The sequence below is a fragment of the Schistocerca nitens genome, chromosome 5 (genome assembly GCF_023898315.1).
Source record: "Schistocerca nitens isolate TAMUIC-IGC-003100 chromosome 5, iqSchNite1.1, whole genome shotgun sequence".
Classification (NCBI taxonomy): Eukaryota; Metazoa; Arthropoda; class Insecta; order Orthoptera; family Acrididae; genus Schistocerca; species Schistocerca nitens.
The window spans coordinates 395,576,823-395,594,424 of NC_064618.1; positions in this window are offsets into that span (position 1 = coordinate 395,576,823).

The window sequence follows — 17,602 nt, forward strand, 5'->3', positions numbered from 1 at the left end:
TTCCAGAGTCGTCAACCTATCATCATGTCATTTGCCTTGCACTTGTTTGTCTTCTGTAATGCAGCAAAGAACTTCCATGGTCCATCTATCATCCGTTAGTCGCGCTTCTTAAATGTTTCATTTGAATTACAGTCGTTGTTTCGTTTTTCTCTCTAGTCTATTTACCGGGCGAGGCGACGCAGTGGTTATCACACTGGAATCGCACTAGGGTGACGACACTTAAATTCCCCTTCCGGCCACCCACATTTAGGTTTTCCGTTGTTATCCCAACTCACTCACGGAAAATGACACGATGGTTCCTTTGAAAAGAGTACGGCCTTACTTATCGTTGCTACAATTCGGACTTATGCTCTGTCTCTAATGATCTCAACTTTGACGAAATTTAGCTTTTCAGAAGCATTGCAACTTTTGTTTTGATAACTCTATTTATTTCGCCACTTTTATTCCTCTGTTTTTCTTATCCATCCAGCCATTGTCTCCGGGTGTGATTAATAAAAAAGTAGGAGGAAATATCAATAGGTTCTATGGTTTATTTTCATTTTGGTCTGCTTTCTTTTCGTAATATACGGTTATGCATCATTAGGTTGTTTCTTTGTATCTTTAACCCGGAAAAATCTACTAACATAAGATGTATGTCATTTCTAGAAGCATATTCAAATTTTCCAACTGAAAGATTGTCTTTTAGTTTATATCTTAGATTTCATTAAAATTCCCGTTACCATTATTTAGTAAACTGAGGTAGTAAGAATCAGCAAATGAAAGTGGGATGAGGCAAGGAAATTCCATATCACAAAAACTAATCCGAACATAGAAAAAAATCTTCAGATCTTCAAATGTGGAAAAGTAACGTGTTATAAAACGTCCTTTAACCACCGTAGTTTTGATAATGACGTAATGTTGTTGGAACTGGTGCAAATAAATTTCAGTAGCTTATGGCAGAAGTTAAGAGAACGTTTTTCAAAGTAAACCTGAAAATTAATTTTGAGAAAACAAAAATCACGTTTAGTCTACACACAGAATAGAATTGTACCAATTAAAAATGAAACAATAGAACCAGCTGAGTTTTCATGTTTATGAAAGTTGAAATCAGTGTCTAGATGGATAGAAAAAGGAACGAATGGGAAAGTAATAGCGACCTTGGACGCTTTTGTTAAACTAAATAGTGTTTTCAAAACTGTCTTCCGATGCCTATGAAATTTAAAATTTATAATCAGTAAGTATTATTAATTGTATCTTATGGCAGCGAAATGTGAACTCAATAAAATAGAGACATGCATGGTTGAAACTACCAGTAAATGCAGGAAAACAAAAACAAAAAGAACATGAAAGAGGCAACAAAGTGGCGTTCAAGATATAACTATGGCGGTAGTGAGAATGAACTGCAGGATGCGGAACTTATACTCAGGCAAATGGATGTTCAACAGACCAAGGAGGTCTCTTTACGAATTCAGTGAGACGAAAAGACCGAGATGTCATAATGCACGGTGGGTGGATGGCATTAGGAACGTAAAGGAGTAGCATGTACTCGTATAGTACTATTTCTCATCGAAAACCGTAAAGCACGAAAAAAAAATTTGGAGTGAACGTACGGCTCAAGCCGACACGTTTATTGTAAAATATGTATGAGCCGCGTCGGCGCAGTGGTAAGAGACAGGCGTCGTGTTCGTTTGGATTGGAGGTTGCAATACTTGTTTTGGGTAAAGTTCTGCGATGCAGTCTTCGACAAGGCCACGATCGACGCGATTCCTCATCGTTATCCAAGTGAGCTTGTGTTCTGTCTATAATGATCTCGATATCAACAATACTCTAAACTTTAACATTCCTTCCTTCTTTTTCGTATTTTGTAGATAATAAAGTTGACTTTCAAAACACCGAGCTAAAACGTACTGATCTTCCGACTCTAGGGATAAATTTTATTTCCAGCCGAATGTCTCTTCATCCATATTTGCTAACATATGATGAAGAGCTGGCAGCCGGTTGGACTGTCTTATCAAGCACGTTATCTTTTAGGGAGACTTGGAGTCTCGTTAATCCATTAGCTTGCGCCACAAGTTACTTGATAAGGTATTTGTCTATTATGAGCGTTAATGAGAAACGTCATAAGCCAAAACAATGTTTTCAAGACTATTACAAAATCAGTATTGAGTCGGAGGTACTTTACCACTTACCCAAACTTTTCTTCGCGGTGACGTTCAGAATACTAGGAAGAAATTACAACAAAAGTTAGTAGTGTTAGATGTATTAAAATATACTTTCTATATCTCTTCGCAGTTACGGGGTGACGTAAGACAATGGGAATTTTAGAGGCAAAAACAATAAAAGTATAAAAAAATCTAAAAGAGTGATTAGAGCGTGTCCTTAACAACACAGTATTCTAAATTGCGTTTTATTTTATCCATTGAAAACACTAGCTTAAAGCTTACGACTTTAAGGCTCATGACTGGTATAAAACCATATATTGACAACTAGAGTCTGCAGAAAATAAGCAACTGTTCTGTGTCTCACGAGTCCCATTCGGCAGTGCTGTCAATTCCGCATGACTGCCTTGACGTCTTTACTCAGCACTATGTTTTTATGAAAAGAAATAGAGATTGAAACGCGAAAGCATAGTGCTGTGGCTGGGTCGTTCCAGGATCTAAGATTTTAACTTAATTCACTACATTCTTCTCGTAAACTTTTTGATGAAATATTGCACCGTCAATACTGAAACACCCAGTATACAATAATGTTCGAAAGCACACATGAAATGTACCTCCATTTCTCAAGGTTCTCTTTGTGCGCACAATTTTTTCGACGATTGTGTTTCAGTCAGTGTTGATACACGGTTATAATATTCAACGATTTATGCGGACTACAAGATTGATTGTGTGAGAGCGAGATTTTCTGTTGTTTCACCAACTTTTAACAGAAGACATTTTTGCATATCAATAGTGCAATCATTAGCAATTATTGAGATACGACGGGCGTTCAATAAGTAAAGCAATATTTTTTGTTTTGTTTTTGAAAGCAGGTTGGTTTTACTTAAGATTCCAATACATCTTTGTTATTCCCCACTCTTTTGGCGACAAAACCCGATTTTTCACCATAATATCCGTTGTTAATAAGTTCGTTATTTGTTAGTATAGCTGGGCTGATACTCAGACAGCTGATTATTTGTAACTGTATCTCTCATTTAAGTGCTTGAAAGTCAAAATACAAGGACTCTGCTTTTTCGTCCTACAGACGTTATAGCGTACGCGTGCTGTAGTCTCACTGACAGCACGCGTCTGTTGGTAAGACCCACCAACCCACCCCCTAAAACTGCCCACCGTGCGATTGCACAATACAACATGCTGTTGCTAAATATTGATCATTGCACTCAGTATAGTGATTTTTTATCAATTTGTTGCATCCTTGAGCCCCTGGTTCTAGATGTACATCTAGCGGTTGATGACGTCAGCGGTCGGAGATTGAGGCAGCAAAGTTGAAGTTCTTATACATTGGAGGCCGTATGGGACTAGTAGACCTCGTTTTGTCTATAGTAATATGCCTTTCACTCTGTATACGCGATCCTGTCGTAAAGTTAGTAATGGTGAAAAACTACATGTTTGGATTAAAAGACTTGGTGTACTTGCGGAAAATCTAAGTCTAACTGGTGATGTAACTCTGTACTACAATTATTAATAAAGTGTCATCCTTGACTCCTGTAACCGGGGGCGTCACCTTACGCCACTTTAGTAGCAGAGCCTGTATGACAGCATGGTATCACTCTATTGGTCAAGACAACGTCTTGCTGCATCAATAACCTCTCCATCACTCACGTACTGCTTCCCGCGGGGTGCAACTTTCATTAGGCCAGATAGATGGAAGTCCGAAGGTGAAATCCGGGCTGTAGCGTGGATGAGGAAGTTTTCTGAACTTCTCTCGTGTGCACGGACTTGTGTGAGGCCATGCGTTGTGATGCAGAAGGATAAGTTCATTTGGTTTTATGAGGCGACGAACATGCTGAAGTCGTTTCTTCGTCGCAGGAGTCACACGTGTGTGCGGCAGACCGGCACGCGGGAGGGCGGACAGCTTTGCGCGACGTTTTTCCGATGATGACAGACACCTAGCCCAACGACTTACCGGGCTTTTGTTCACTGCCACGTCTCCGTAGACATTCTGCAAGAGCCTATTGAACACCTGCGGTGATCTAGTTTTTCGCAGGAAGAAACTGCTTGGAATGAACCTCCGTTACAGGCGCCATTCTGAAGGCTACATAAGCTGTCGTCACCAGTCGGAACTTCATGAAACTATCGGAGCTGTTTTGAAAACAGTACTCTACGGCATTCCGCATTTTTTCAACCGAAATTGGCGGAGGAAGAAATGTCTTGCTTTACTTACTGAGCGTCCTCGTATAATAGTTAAATGTCTAACTCAAACTGCTCTTTCATCTAACTGCCGGTGAAAGTCCAGGTTCATTTCAAGTATAATGATTCTACTAAGTGAAGACACAACGAAAAGAAGCGTGCCACACAAAGCGCCGGCCAAGGAACGTAGAGAGAAGGACAGCCATCAAGTGACGTCAGCGAAGCGGAAATGAGCGGACGCACCGGCGGTTGTCCTCACTGCGCTACATACCTTCTCGTCGACCGCCAGAGTCAGGGCCGTTGTTTAAGTGACATATCTTGTCGAATTTAAGTGCTTCGTTTTCAGAGTCCGGCTCTTGATAACAGGTCTCGTAGCAGAGGCGGGGACTCTGTCACTGACAGACCTTTCCCTTAGCTAGCAAATGCAGAAATCTTGCTCAGTCATCTTCAGAGAGACCTAAATTGGTCAGGCACTACTGTGCCTGGCCGCCTTTGTAACGGGACAATGCTCACTAACATTTGAGAGAATTTGAACACCCAGAAAGAACAGCGCGAATTACTCTTCACTTTGAGGAGGTGTAGAACAGTGCACTAATGATGAAACCGTTTTTAGTTTATGTCTTTCAGTTGGTTTATTATTCTTTTTGGAAAACATTCGGAAAAGTAATATACTCAAGAGTAGTTGCACACTTAAGTGGAAACAGTTTTCTCGCCGTATCATACTTTGGACTCCAGAAAGATTGCTCGACTGGGAATGTAGTGCACACATCCACACTTCAAGTAGTACAAGCCTTAAATAATAATTTTTGATCTCTCCAAGACCTTTGATTGTGTAGATCATGATACACCCTTAGAAAAACTTACGTTTTATGGAACTGGTGGCTTTACACACAGTTGGTTTGAAACATACTTGACAAACAAAATGCAAAAAGTTATGCTGAATAATTCGAACAATGTCGCGAAGAAAGAAAATATTGGTGCCTGTGGTAAAAAATCATAAAGAGAGTTCCACAGGGTTCAACTTTTGGTCCACTCTTATCCCATATGTATGTGGATGACCTTTCCCTTAGCATTCGACAAGTAAAATTGATAATTTTGAAGATACTAATGTTGTAATAAAGCCTATTAGAGCCAAAACAACAGAATAGTTGGCAAATTATATTTTCTAAACAATTATTAAGTCGTTCACTGAAACGGACTTTCCCAAAATTTTGAAAAAAAAATCACTTTCAATTCTGTGTAACAAACAGTCATACCAACAACTGATGTAGCACATGAGCAGGAGTCAGTAATTATGGTATAATGCTCCAAACTTTTGGGTGTACACACTGATGAAAACTTGAACTGAAAAAAAAACATACTACAGAGATTCTCAAACACTCAAGTTTAGCTATTTTTGCTCTTCGTATAATTGCTAATCTTGGCAACAAACATTTCAAACTCCCAAGATATTTTCCATATTGCCACTCAATAATATCTTACTGAGTGATTCTCTGGGGTGACTTATCTGCACAAAAGCGAGCACTAAGAGGAATATATGGTATTCACCCAAGAAAATGATGTACATATCTCTTCAAGGATCTAGGGATCTAGGCATTTTAGTTGCGACCTCACAATATATATATATATATATATATATATATATATTCGCTAATGAAATTCGTCATAATATCAGAAGAACATATCTACAGCACTAGAATGAAAAATGACCTTTATTACCCATTGTTAAAGTTGTCAGTGGCTCAGAGAGGAGTTCAATACGCAGCAACAAAATTTTTTGACCATTTGCCCAATAACACGTCTGACGCATAGTAAAGCAATTTTTAAATTTAATTTAAAATCATTACTCCTGGACAACGCCTTCTGTTCCATTGGCGAATTTCTAATGATTGCCGAGAAAAGAAGCACTTGTCTTAAGTGTAGTTGCGTGAGTTGGAACAAAATAATAATGTGTTCATTAATTTAACGCTAATCATCTGTACATATCCTGTAAACTGACTCGTTACATATTATTGCCTCAAAAGAATCGTTCAAATTATCTGTGGAACATGTACCTAACTAACTAACTTTCATCTTCTTGTTTATGACGTCGTCAAGAAGACTTATTGGCAACTTCATTCAGAAAGAAAACAATAATAAACCATCTGCTATACAGAAAACAAAAAGGTACCCACTGATTGTATACCATTCACAAGAAAATTCTCCTGGAGAATGGCAAATATTTTTAGATTACACAAGATTTACATCGTTTTTAGAACGCATAACTATCTCTCTGAATGTTGATGTTATCTCTCAGTGTTCCCTTCAATTTAAGATGCAGCCGGCCGCGGTGGCCGAGCGGTTCTAGGCGCTTCAGTCCGGAACCACTAGACTGCTACGGTCGCAGGTCCGAATCCTGCCTCGGGCATGGATGTGTGTGATGTCCTTAGATTAGTTAGGTTTAAGTAGTTCTAAGTTCTAGGGGACTGATGACCTCAGATGTTAAGTCCCATAGTGCTCAGAACCATTTGAATTTGAATTTTTGATAAGGATGCACAATCAAGCATTTACAAAATACTGTCTAGTACATGCAAAGGCCTTCATGTAGGCCAGACTGGGGGAGATTTACAGAAAAGACAAAACCAACACACCATCCACTGCGATGGATAAACATGATAAACTTGATTACAATTTGCTATGACATGGGGTCCCATATTCAGGAACTGACTGTGTGGATCAGATGCAAGATTCCAGCATCGTCGTTCTGGCCAAGGTCACAGTGGAGCTAACTTTTCATTGCCTTCAAAAAATTGGCTCTGAGCACTATGGGACTTAACTTCTGAGGTCATCAGTCCCCTAGAACTTAGAACTACTTAAACCTAACTAACCTAAGGACATCACACACATCCATGCCCGAGGCAGGATTCGAACCTGCGACCGTAGCGGTCGCGCGGTTCCAGACTGTAGTGCCTAGAACCGCTCGACCACCTCGGCCGGCCTTTCATTGCCTTCCTTCGATCTGTCACGAAGTGTCCAGTGTTTCTCTGTGACGTTCAGATGGCTGTGACCAGTGAACAGTAGTGCTTTCCATACTTTCACGGGCAAAATTTGCATCAGCCCATCAGCCTATTTATTAATAGAAACAGTCATGTCCTTACATATTCTTTGCCTTATTCCCTGTTTCATCAAACTGAATTTAGAAAGATTTTACGCTGCAAGAAAAAAAAAACTAAATCAATTATTATAACGAAAATACGAAACAAATTGTTTATATTTAACACATTTCATTTATTTAAAAACTGTGAAAGAAACAGTATTTTAGAATTCAGCAAACAACGATTATTAGAATGTTAAAAATTTACAGTACAAAGTTCAGTTTGATGGATGAGCTTGCTTTTGAGAAGAAAGATTCGCAAGACGTGGTGTAACAGCAGGAACAGCCACACGGAGGTCTATGCTTATATTCGGTTTTCAGCGGTAGTTCGACTTCATAATTGACAAAGCTGAAAAACCAGTCTCGCAAAAATATGTTGTTGCAAAAGGAATGAGGACTTTCATTGCATTTTGGCTCAACTTTGGTAATTCCTTGCTAATATATATCCTAAACTCCAACTAAGTCAGTTTATACAGATTACTCTGCAATGAAGCATCACAAGTGACAAAAATAAACTGTTTTCTGACTGTTTTATATCTAGACCTGAAGATCCAAAAGCATTTTTGAATGGATTTTTAGTCCAATTAAATTAATCCAGATCGTGACAGAAATATTTCTCGAACTGAAGTTTTAGTGTTGCAAAATGAAGGCAGTCTTCCTTTTCCATTGGAAGTATTGAATTTTCTGTGTCCTTTAACAGTGACATTAAAGTAGGGAACGTATTAGAATGCTACTTTCCATTGTGTTTTGTCACAGCTCTAATTTCTTTATTAATGCCTTCACTTTTCATTCCAAGATAGTGCAGCTGCCTAATTAACTTGAAGTGTTAAGAATATTTAGTTTCTCAAAAAGTGTCAGTGAGGTCAGCCACGTTTAGTAGAAAATCTCCACAGCTGGGACAGTTTGCCAGAAAATGACTAAGAAACAAAATACTTCATTCCTCAGTTCAGATATTCTTTTTAGTACTATGCCCCATGAAAGCCATCGGCCACTACTAAAAAAAAAAAAGAGCAGCTGAGGGTGTTCACAAAACTCTTTAAAAATCGTTTAATTTGTAGATTTTGCCTTAACAATATTAACTGTATAAATAACAGTTTACAACACTTAATGAAGGGTTGGACTAATTTCTTTAAGGTCCAAAGCATCGTAGTGCATCAAGCAGTCATTCCATTCTGCATCAGGAGCTACAACTTTAACTTTCGCTTGCAACCCACATGAATTACGGGCACTGAGTGAGCTCCATCTGCGCATACTCCAGTGCACCTATTCCATAACATCCAGTTTTGATAAAAACAACGCACTGATCATGCGAAGATGGTTGTGAGCTGTAGCTGTTTTCAGTATCGGCTCACAGACACAGTTCCTCTTGAATGCTAAAATTATCAATGAAACGAATGTAAGCAATTTTAGGAATAATCCTTCATTAATCTTTGTAACTTCGACCACTGCTAATAATTCTAGGAATAAATAAATCATTGTTATAGCGTGTTTATGAATAGCAGTCGCTTCGTCTACCTGAAGAGCAAAACAGGTGTTACGCATTTTATCGATTAACTGCTCAAGTAAATCGTCAGAAATGTCTAAAATTCTTCTACGCACTGTGTCATTAGAGATAGGAATACTTTTCAACTGTTGAGCGAATGAATCACCAAACATTGTTGATACCAAATCAGACGTTACTAATACTACCAGGTGTTCTACAGCCATGGTTTCTTGCTTTTAGCAATCCTATGTGACATCTGGTAAGAGGCTGAAGGGGTTCTGGCACATAGCCTGCTCCTCGCGAAAAACACGAAGGGCGATAGACGAATCACCATCAACAGTGTCACATGTGCTCACTTCATGAGGCACTACTGAGAGGTTTGGAATATAACCTAGGATATTGGAGCAAAGACTGGTGATCAGGAATATTACGTCACGACCTCTCCCCTCCTTACCGGCCAAATAGTGGCAGTGAAAATTTTATCCCCCACCTGCGTCAGAACCCTTTTATCTGTGTGTCGAGCGTCAACGCAAAAGCGTGAATTAACGACGATCTGTTGCGGAGGTGTACGATTCACTTTAAAAACTTAAAACACACATCAAAAAAAGTTCTGCATCACTCCGGTTCCCAGAACTCCTGAAGATAGACGTTGACTGTGGATATTGTATCACAGACACAGTCCCTTTGACTGTTCAGAGATGCCACTAAACCCTCCCAAATATTTAAACAACCATACATGAGCAACGCCTATTTGACAGAGGGGGTCCGACAGCCGAACAGTTTCAGTCATTCCACCTGGTAGGAGGTACACGGCTCGTGTTGTCTGTAGTTCAACCATCCCTAGGCGGTCAATACCGCGGTTCCACCGCGTCCTTATTGTTACTTTGTGCCAGGAAGGGCTGTCAACAAGGGCAGTGTCCAGGCTTCTCGGAGTGAACCAAAGCGATATTGTTCGGCCATGTGGAGGAGATACAGACAGACAGACAGGAACTGTCGATGACATTCCTCGCTCAGGCCGCCCAAGGGGTACTACTACAGTGGATGACTGCTATCTACGGATTATGGCTCGGAGGAACCCTGACAGGAACGCTACCATATTGAATAAAGCTTTTCGTGCAGCCACAGGACGTCGTGTTACGACTGAAACTGTGCGCAATAGGCTGCATGATGCGCAACTTCACTCCCGACGTCCATGACGAGGTCCATCTTTCCAACCGTAACACCATGCAGAGTGGTACAGATGGGCCCTATAACAAGACGAATGGACCGATCAGGATTGGCATCGTGTTGTCTTCACTGATGAGTGTCGCATACGCCTTCAACCAGACGATCGTTGTAGATGTGTTTAGAGGGGATACGGTCAGACTGAACGCCTTAGACACACTATCCAGCGAGTGCAGCAAGGTGGAGGTTCCCTGCTGTTGGGAATCATGTTGTGGTGACATATCTTTAAGCTGGATCAAAGACTGTTTTAGGTGTCAGGGTCTGTAGAGCTGCAGCACTAGCGCATCTGGATAAAAAAAGGGATGAAATCGATAAAGGCATTTGAAAGAGAAACACTTGAACATTTTGAAATCCCACGTATATCTTAAATGCAGATAGTTCCAGGGTAATTTTACGCTACTCTCCAGAAGATATTAACGTACTGTAGGACAGCAAATAATTTCTTAAAAATATTGGGAGTCGTCCAGCGCGGTAGGTGTGCATAAGCGGGCAATGACAAGAAACAACTTGAAGCTGCGACAGGCAGCCGTCGTATCCATGCAGCGCAAGAGTAGAATCACGGTCAACAGTGGGTTGCTCTCTGTGATGCAACGGAAAGATTCGGAATCTACTCCAGAATGACTGCGCAATGTAATAATTAGTGGCGGTTGCGTAGTTGCAGACCTCCCTACGTTTCCAGGATAGTACCACATCGAAAGTGTTTCACGTCGACGGTCAGTGGCTTGATGAATGGAGCACCGTGTAACAGAAAAATCGTTGTCTTGTTAGAATTGCTACAAGCATTAAGTACGTCAGCCTACAGAGAAAAATTCGTGCCGTCAGTATTCTTCATCGACGTGTTACGTTTAATGTGCTTGTGCTGGCCCCATTAATGATGTTAGTAAAAGCTGGAGTGATCTTCGGTGGTCGGCATTCATAACACATCGCATACAATAGTTTGCTCTATGTTAGGAAATATCTCTTGCAATGTACATGATAATTACAGGATGAACGCGAATTCTAAAGACAAAATTTTGGCGGTTGTTCAGGGACATTTTCTCAGTATTTTGGCATCAGGGACTCATGGTCTCCAGTGGCTCGATGCAGAGTATTTACATTTCGGACACGTTTCTCTTCACGGAACATGTTTAATTGTTGAGCCGTGGTAAAAATTGCTGTTTTGAAGAGCGCGCCGCAGCGCGTAGTGTGAAGCGGTCGCCCTCCGTTTCTGGCGGTAGCGCCGCTGTGGCAATCGCAGCTTTGGTGTCTCCCTCTGGTGGTAAAGGGGAAAGGTTGCCTGTTAACGTGCATTTAAGGGGCGCTACGAGTTCGCCAGTCGATGTGTCTGGGTCAGTCTCTCGTCCCCAGCTTGCTAGTCTGCTCTCGTCCGCATTTGTTAGGCAGTTAGTGTCTGTCTGTCGTTCGGAGTGCTCGTATGTCTGTCGTTCGGATCAATTTTTTTTTCTTTATTGTGATTTTAAACACCTTACACAAAGGCGGGCTGTCAGCAGCACAGTACGCCGCTCATCAGCCTTGAGTTTGACAATAAGTATTACATAGAGGGGGCACAGAGAATACAATCAAAACGGCGGGCAAAAAAAGTAGACACTAAAAAACAAAAGAGCCGTTCACGTTGGACGAGAAACATCACTAACACTAGTTGACACGGCGTACATAACATGGATGACGGCGACGGTACACGGGAACAGGGGTGCCGTGACGGCGAACAAACACTAAACACAAACGAAGGCACACACACGAGACACTGATGGCGATGATCTCCGGCGCGCGAATGTTCACTGAGCGTGTGCGAGTCCGGGGAAGGGAGAGGGAGAGGGGAGAGCAGAGATGCCATGGGCAGGGGAGATAGGGGAGGGAGGAAGGGGGAGGGGAAGCCCGTGGGAAGAGGGGTGGAAGGAGGGGACGGGGGAAAAGGAAAGAGAAGGGAAGGGAAGAGAAGGGAGGGAGGGTGCCTAAAGGAAAGGACACAGGAAGTGGGAGGGGAGGATCAAAGTAGATAGGAGGGGTAGATGGAGGGGAGGAGGACATAATCAGGGAGGGGGAGCTGGCGGAAGCCACCTTGGGAGACGGTAAGGAGGGTGGAGAGATGGAGACCAGGTGGGACGTGGGAATACAGGCGTGGCAGCGGGTGGGGGTGGGAGAGGATGGGTGAGACAAGCGGATGAGGAGGATCGAGTTGGCGGGAGGTGTACAGGATCCGTATCCTTTCAAGGAAAAGGAGGAGGTGGGGGAAGGGGATGAGATCGTACAGGATCCGTGTGGGGGAGGGGAGACGGATGCGATAGGCGAGGCGGAGAGCATGGCGTTCAAGGATTTGGAGGGATTTATAAAAGGTAGGGGGGGGGGGGTGGAGATCCAGGCCGGGTGGGCGTAACAAAGGATAGGGCGGATGAGGGATTTACAGGTGTGGAGGATGGTGGAGGGGTCCAGACCCCACTGTTCGGATCAACCTTTAAAGCCGGCAAAATGAGAGTCTTTCCACTCTGCCAGTAAGAGAACTTATCGAGTGGTCGTCTGGTCGGGGCTTAGTTCCTGCATCTGAGTCTGCCGCCAGTCAGCTCGAGTTTGCTCAGGCAATGGTCACTGGCGGTTGGATCGATAGGTTGGTCGGTCGCGCACTGAGACACAAGATGACTTGTCCGTCTTGAGCGTCGGCGCATGTGAGGTCGCCACGTGAGTCCAGTAGGCCGCGGCGTATAGCGAGGGGTAGTGACTTCGCGGTCGACACGACAGCAACGGGAGTCAACCCACGACATCAGTCTGGCCGGTGCGAGCTGCGACGCCGTGAGACGGGAGATCGGCGCTTTCCTGCATCCCTTGAAGCGGTTGGCAGCGGAATGTTCGGGAGAGCGATTTGGGAGTGCTTCGTCGGGTCTTCTCGAGAAATCGCAGTTTATTGGAAGTTAAGGGATTGGTGATATCTTATTGATTTACTCTTGTTAAATTCTACTTGTTTTCTTCGTGAGGTCACCAGCCGTTTTGCTTTGGGGTCGTCCCACCATTCCTCTCCGTTTTCCAACCCGCGGGAAGGTGGTTCTTTATAAATTGAGTGGTCCGTTTTTCCCTTGTGGAGTAGGGGCGGGTTAGAGCAACCTGCAATTCGGGTTGTTCGGTAATCTCCCTATCAATCTACCGTACGTTAGTAGCTGCCTCTGTCATGTTTGTCGGATTTGGTGTGTTAACGAATTTATTGCTTGGAGTGTAACGGCCTAATACCTGAAATATCTTTTGATCTTTGAAAACTTTGATATTATTACCTATGATCTTGAGAGGTGGTATCTGTGTACTGTAGAGCATCTTAACTATTATTTGGCCAACCTTTCAGAATTTTATGTAAGATTGCATTTCATGGGCTTTTATTTAAATGATCATTTTAGTATATAAAGTTGCCACCCTTTCACCGTAAGACTTTTCTTAGAAGTTAAAATCAAGTTGCACCTTCGGTGGCAAGGTTAATGTTTTAGTTGTTAGTGTTTTGTACCATTTCCTTCCCTCCTACGGGGGGTGCATAGCTTGTGTGCTTGAGTAAATTGTTAAAACTCTTAGTTTAAGGTTATTTGGTGTGTTGCAGATTTGCACCAGTATAGTCCTTCAGAGGCTGTTGTGAGCGGTCGTAACTACGGCCGTCTCAAAAGGGAGCGGCAAGGTTCTCTGCCCGAAAGCACATACAGTCAAAACTTGTTTCTTTCTGCCTATGAATAAGTTGTAACTTTGATATTTAGAGGGTGCTTTCTGATTATAATTTCAAATCTGTTTCTTCTAGAAAAATGCTTTTAGGCACTATTAAAGTGAATAAAATTCCCATTTGTTAAAAAGAATTTGGTTATGATTTCATCAGTTACTCCCTGGCAACTACTACCACGCTTACATAGTGTGATTAGATGTGTTAATGTTCTTGATGAATCGCTAGTAAATAAAATAAATTCTTAAGAATATTCTTTGAAAATAAAACACGGTTCAATTGTTAGTCATTGTCAACGATAAAATCTGCTACAAATTGTACAAATTAGTGACAATTAGAGACTATGCTCTCTAAGCGTGTCAAATGAGTTCTTGACTGTCATTGCAGGAATTATGTCACTTTACTTTGGTTTGACCCTGTTGGTTGGTTTACAATATATCCACGTTACATTAAGTGGTAGTCTGTAATTAGTGCCTCAGTGGTACATGAAAGAAGTTGGCTTTGGTTCAAATGGCTCTGAGCACTATGGGACTTAACATCTGAGGTCATCAGTCCCCTAGAACTTAGAACTACTTAAACCTAACTAACCTAAGGACATCACACACATCCATGCGCGAGGCAGGATTCGAACCTGCGACTGTAGAGGTCGCGTGGTCCCATACTGAAGCGTCTAGAACAGCTCGGCCACACCGGCCGGTGAAGTTAGCTTTCACTGCAGCAGATGACAGTTCGTGGTTTCTTAAATCTGTTGTCTGGTACATCAATCTAAATTTTGACCGTCAGATGTCGTGAACAGTACACTCGCTAATGTTAGGGGTACATGGTCGCTCCCACCAGCATTTGGACTTTGTGTTGTGTGTCGTACTGGTCTCTCAATATTGCATTTAACACTGCTCGCTTCCGTTAATGGTTTGTTTTCCCGGCTGTGTTAGCTGTACATTCACAATGATGCACAGCACTATGGATAGACTTAACCGATGAAGAGCTGACAGAAATGCAAATCGTCTGTGGGTTCACTGCATTTCATTGAAGTACGGCACAATGACGCTACGCTGAGCTATTCCAGCAGCGAAGACGACACAAGACAGTATTTTCCCATCTGGCAGTTGTTTCACTGCTCTTGTTTGTGTGATTGCATTACATAAGCTTTTCCATTGTCGTGAAGGTATTTTCATTAGAAACGGATGTAACTCAGGAGGCAAAACGAATTAAAAATTATTACGTTGTTGCTCTGTCACGAGTCACCTGAAGGTTTAAAATTTGTTATATAATGACAGGACAGAGATTCCGTAACAACGTTTGAAACTGTAAGACATTTGGAGGTGCAAGTATGCGCTCTGACTATAATTTATTGATTATGAAGTGCAGATTAAAACTGAAGAGATCGCAAAAATATAGGAAATTAAGGAGAAAGGAGCTGCATAAATTCAAAAAGAGTTGACAGCAGGCGAAAGGGTAAAGAAATACAATAGAAGGCGAGTTGGTGGCTTCGAAAGAAGGCAGTTATCGAGTAGATAAGAAGACAAACTCCTTGTAGAAATGCTTGGACAACAGAAGAGATATATACTTACATAGATAAGAGGAGAAACCAATAAACTGGATCAAATGATGCAGGCAAAAGGAAATCAAGACGTCTAAAAAATGAAATTGACAAAAAGTGATAAACGGCTACGTAGAAATGGCTAGAAGACAAATACCAGGAATGTGGAAGTATGCATAGCTAAGGGGAAAGCTGAATCCCGCCTTCAGCGAAATTAAAGATTCCTTTGGAGAAAAGAAGAGCATCTGTATGAACATCAAGAATTCAGATGGCAAACCAGTACTGACCAAAGAAAGGAAAGCTGATTGGTGAAAGTGATGTAGATAAAGGTTGTAAAAGGGGAAGGAACCTGAAAGGAATAATATGGAAAGGGAAGATTAGAGACAGGGTACCGCGAACAGAATTTGACAGAACACTGGAATACCTAGGCAGAAACATAGTACTTGGAATAGATGACACTCCCTCACAATTATTGATATCCATTGGAGAGCTAGCCATGACAACATTTCCACTTGATGTGTAGGATATATCAGACTTCAAGAAAGATGTAATAATTCCAATTTTTAAAAAAAGGGTAGGGGTTGATTGGTGTGAATGCTACCGAAACATCGGTTCTATACGTCATGATTGCAAAATTCTGACATGAATTATTTGTGGAATAACGGAAAACTTGTAGAAGCTAATATTGACGAAGATCATTTTAGATTCTGGAGAAATGTAGGACAATACTCACCTTACGCCTTATCTTCGAGTGTAGGTTAAAGAAAGGCAAACTTACGTTTATATCAGTCGTATATATAGAGAAAGCGTTTGATAATGTTGTCTGGAATACACGCTTTGAAATTATGAAGGGAGGAGGGATAAAATTCAGGGATAGAAATATCATTTATAAGTTGCATAGAAAATAGGCTGCAGTTGTAAGAACCGAAAGACTTGAAAAAATATGTAGTGCTTGAGCAAGCAATGAGACCTCGTAGTAACCTGTTCCCTATTCATTACACTTCTACCATGAGGTAGCAAAGAAAAAAAAAAAAAAAAAAAAAGAAAAAGGGGAGGAAATTAATGTTCAAGGAGAAAAATGATGTACATTGAGAGTTACCAGTGATATTGTAATTCTGTTAGACACAGCAAATTACTTGGGAGACCTGTTGAGCGGAGTGGATAGTGTTTTGGGAAAGAAAAGTTGTGAGATGAACATAAACAAAAGTAAAATAAATGTAATGGAATTTGTCAAATTAAAGGAGACGACCCTGAGAGAATTAGATTAAAATGAGACACTAAAAGTAGTAAACGTGTACTGCTATTCGGGCACGAAAATAAATGATAGCCGATATAGAGCAAGAAAAGCAGGTCTGAAAATTAAAAATTTAATACAAGTCTAAGGGTTAGGAATTTGCCTGTAGTGTGAAAGAAGCTTTTGAAATGTCGTACTACAGAATAGTGCTAATTATGCGGTGGACAGATCGACTAAGTGATGAGTAGATACTGAATCGAACTGGGGAAAAAAGAAATTTAAGTCACAAGGAGACATCTCGAGGCATCAAGGAGTCGACAGATTGGTAGTAGAAGAAACCAAGAGGGGCTAGAATTGTAGCGACAGACGAAGGGATGACTACAGTAACCGTGTTCAAATGAATGTAGGTTGCAGTAGTGTAGTATGGCATGATATGGTAGCAATGAGTGATGAGACGCTTTTCCATTACTGATCGTCCAGTCTCTAGCTCATTGTTTATATGGTTAGTTTCACAGACGGCTGTCACAGTGATCTCGATTTGGATTTCTGGTACTGCATATAGTTGCCTCTTATCTATTTGTCTGGATCGTGGTTCGTTCCAAAGGAGTGGGAAGGGAGTCAGATGCTTGTACCAGGCTATGAGCTCCTGTACGAGGAGATGTCGAGAAGTAATGCCTCTGAATTTTTTATGTGAAAATTCTTGAAGTGTGTTAAATAAAACAAGTTATTAATATTCTACATCATTGTTCTTCGTGTTACATATTTGTAGCCCTCTTCCGGTAGAGGTCTCCGACTTACAGAGTGTAAAATGGCGGTGTGTAATGTAACAATGTCGGTGTGTCAGAAATAGCATTATGTAATAGAGAATTCGATGACTTCCTCCACGCATAGAGCACCTTCTTTGCTTCAGTATGACTATGCCAGACCAAACACGAGTGCTACGACATTTGGGACAATTTAACGCCTTGGGTTCACCGT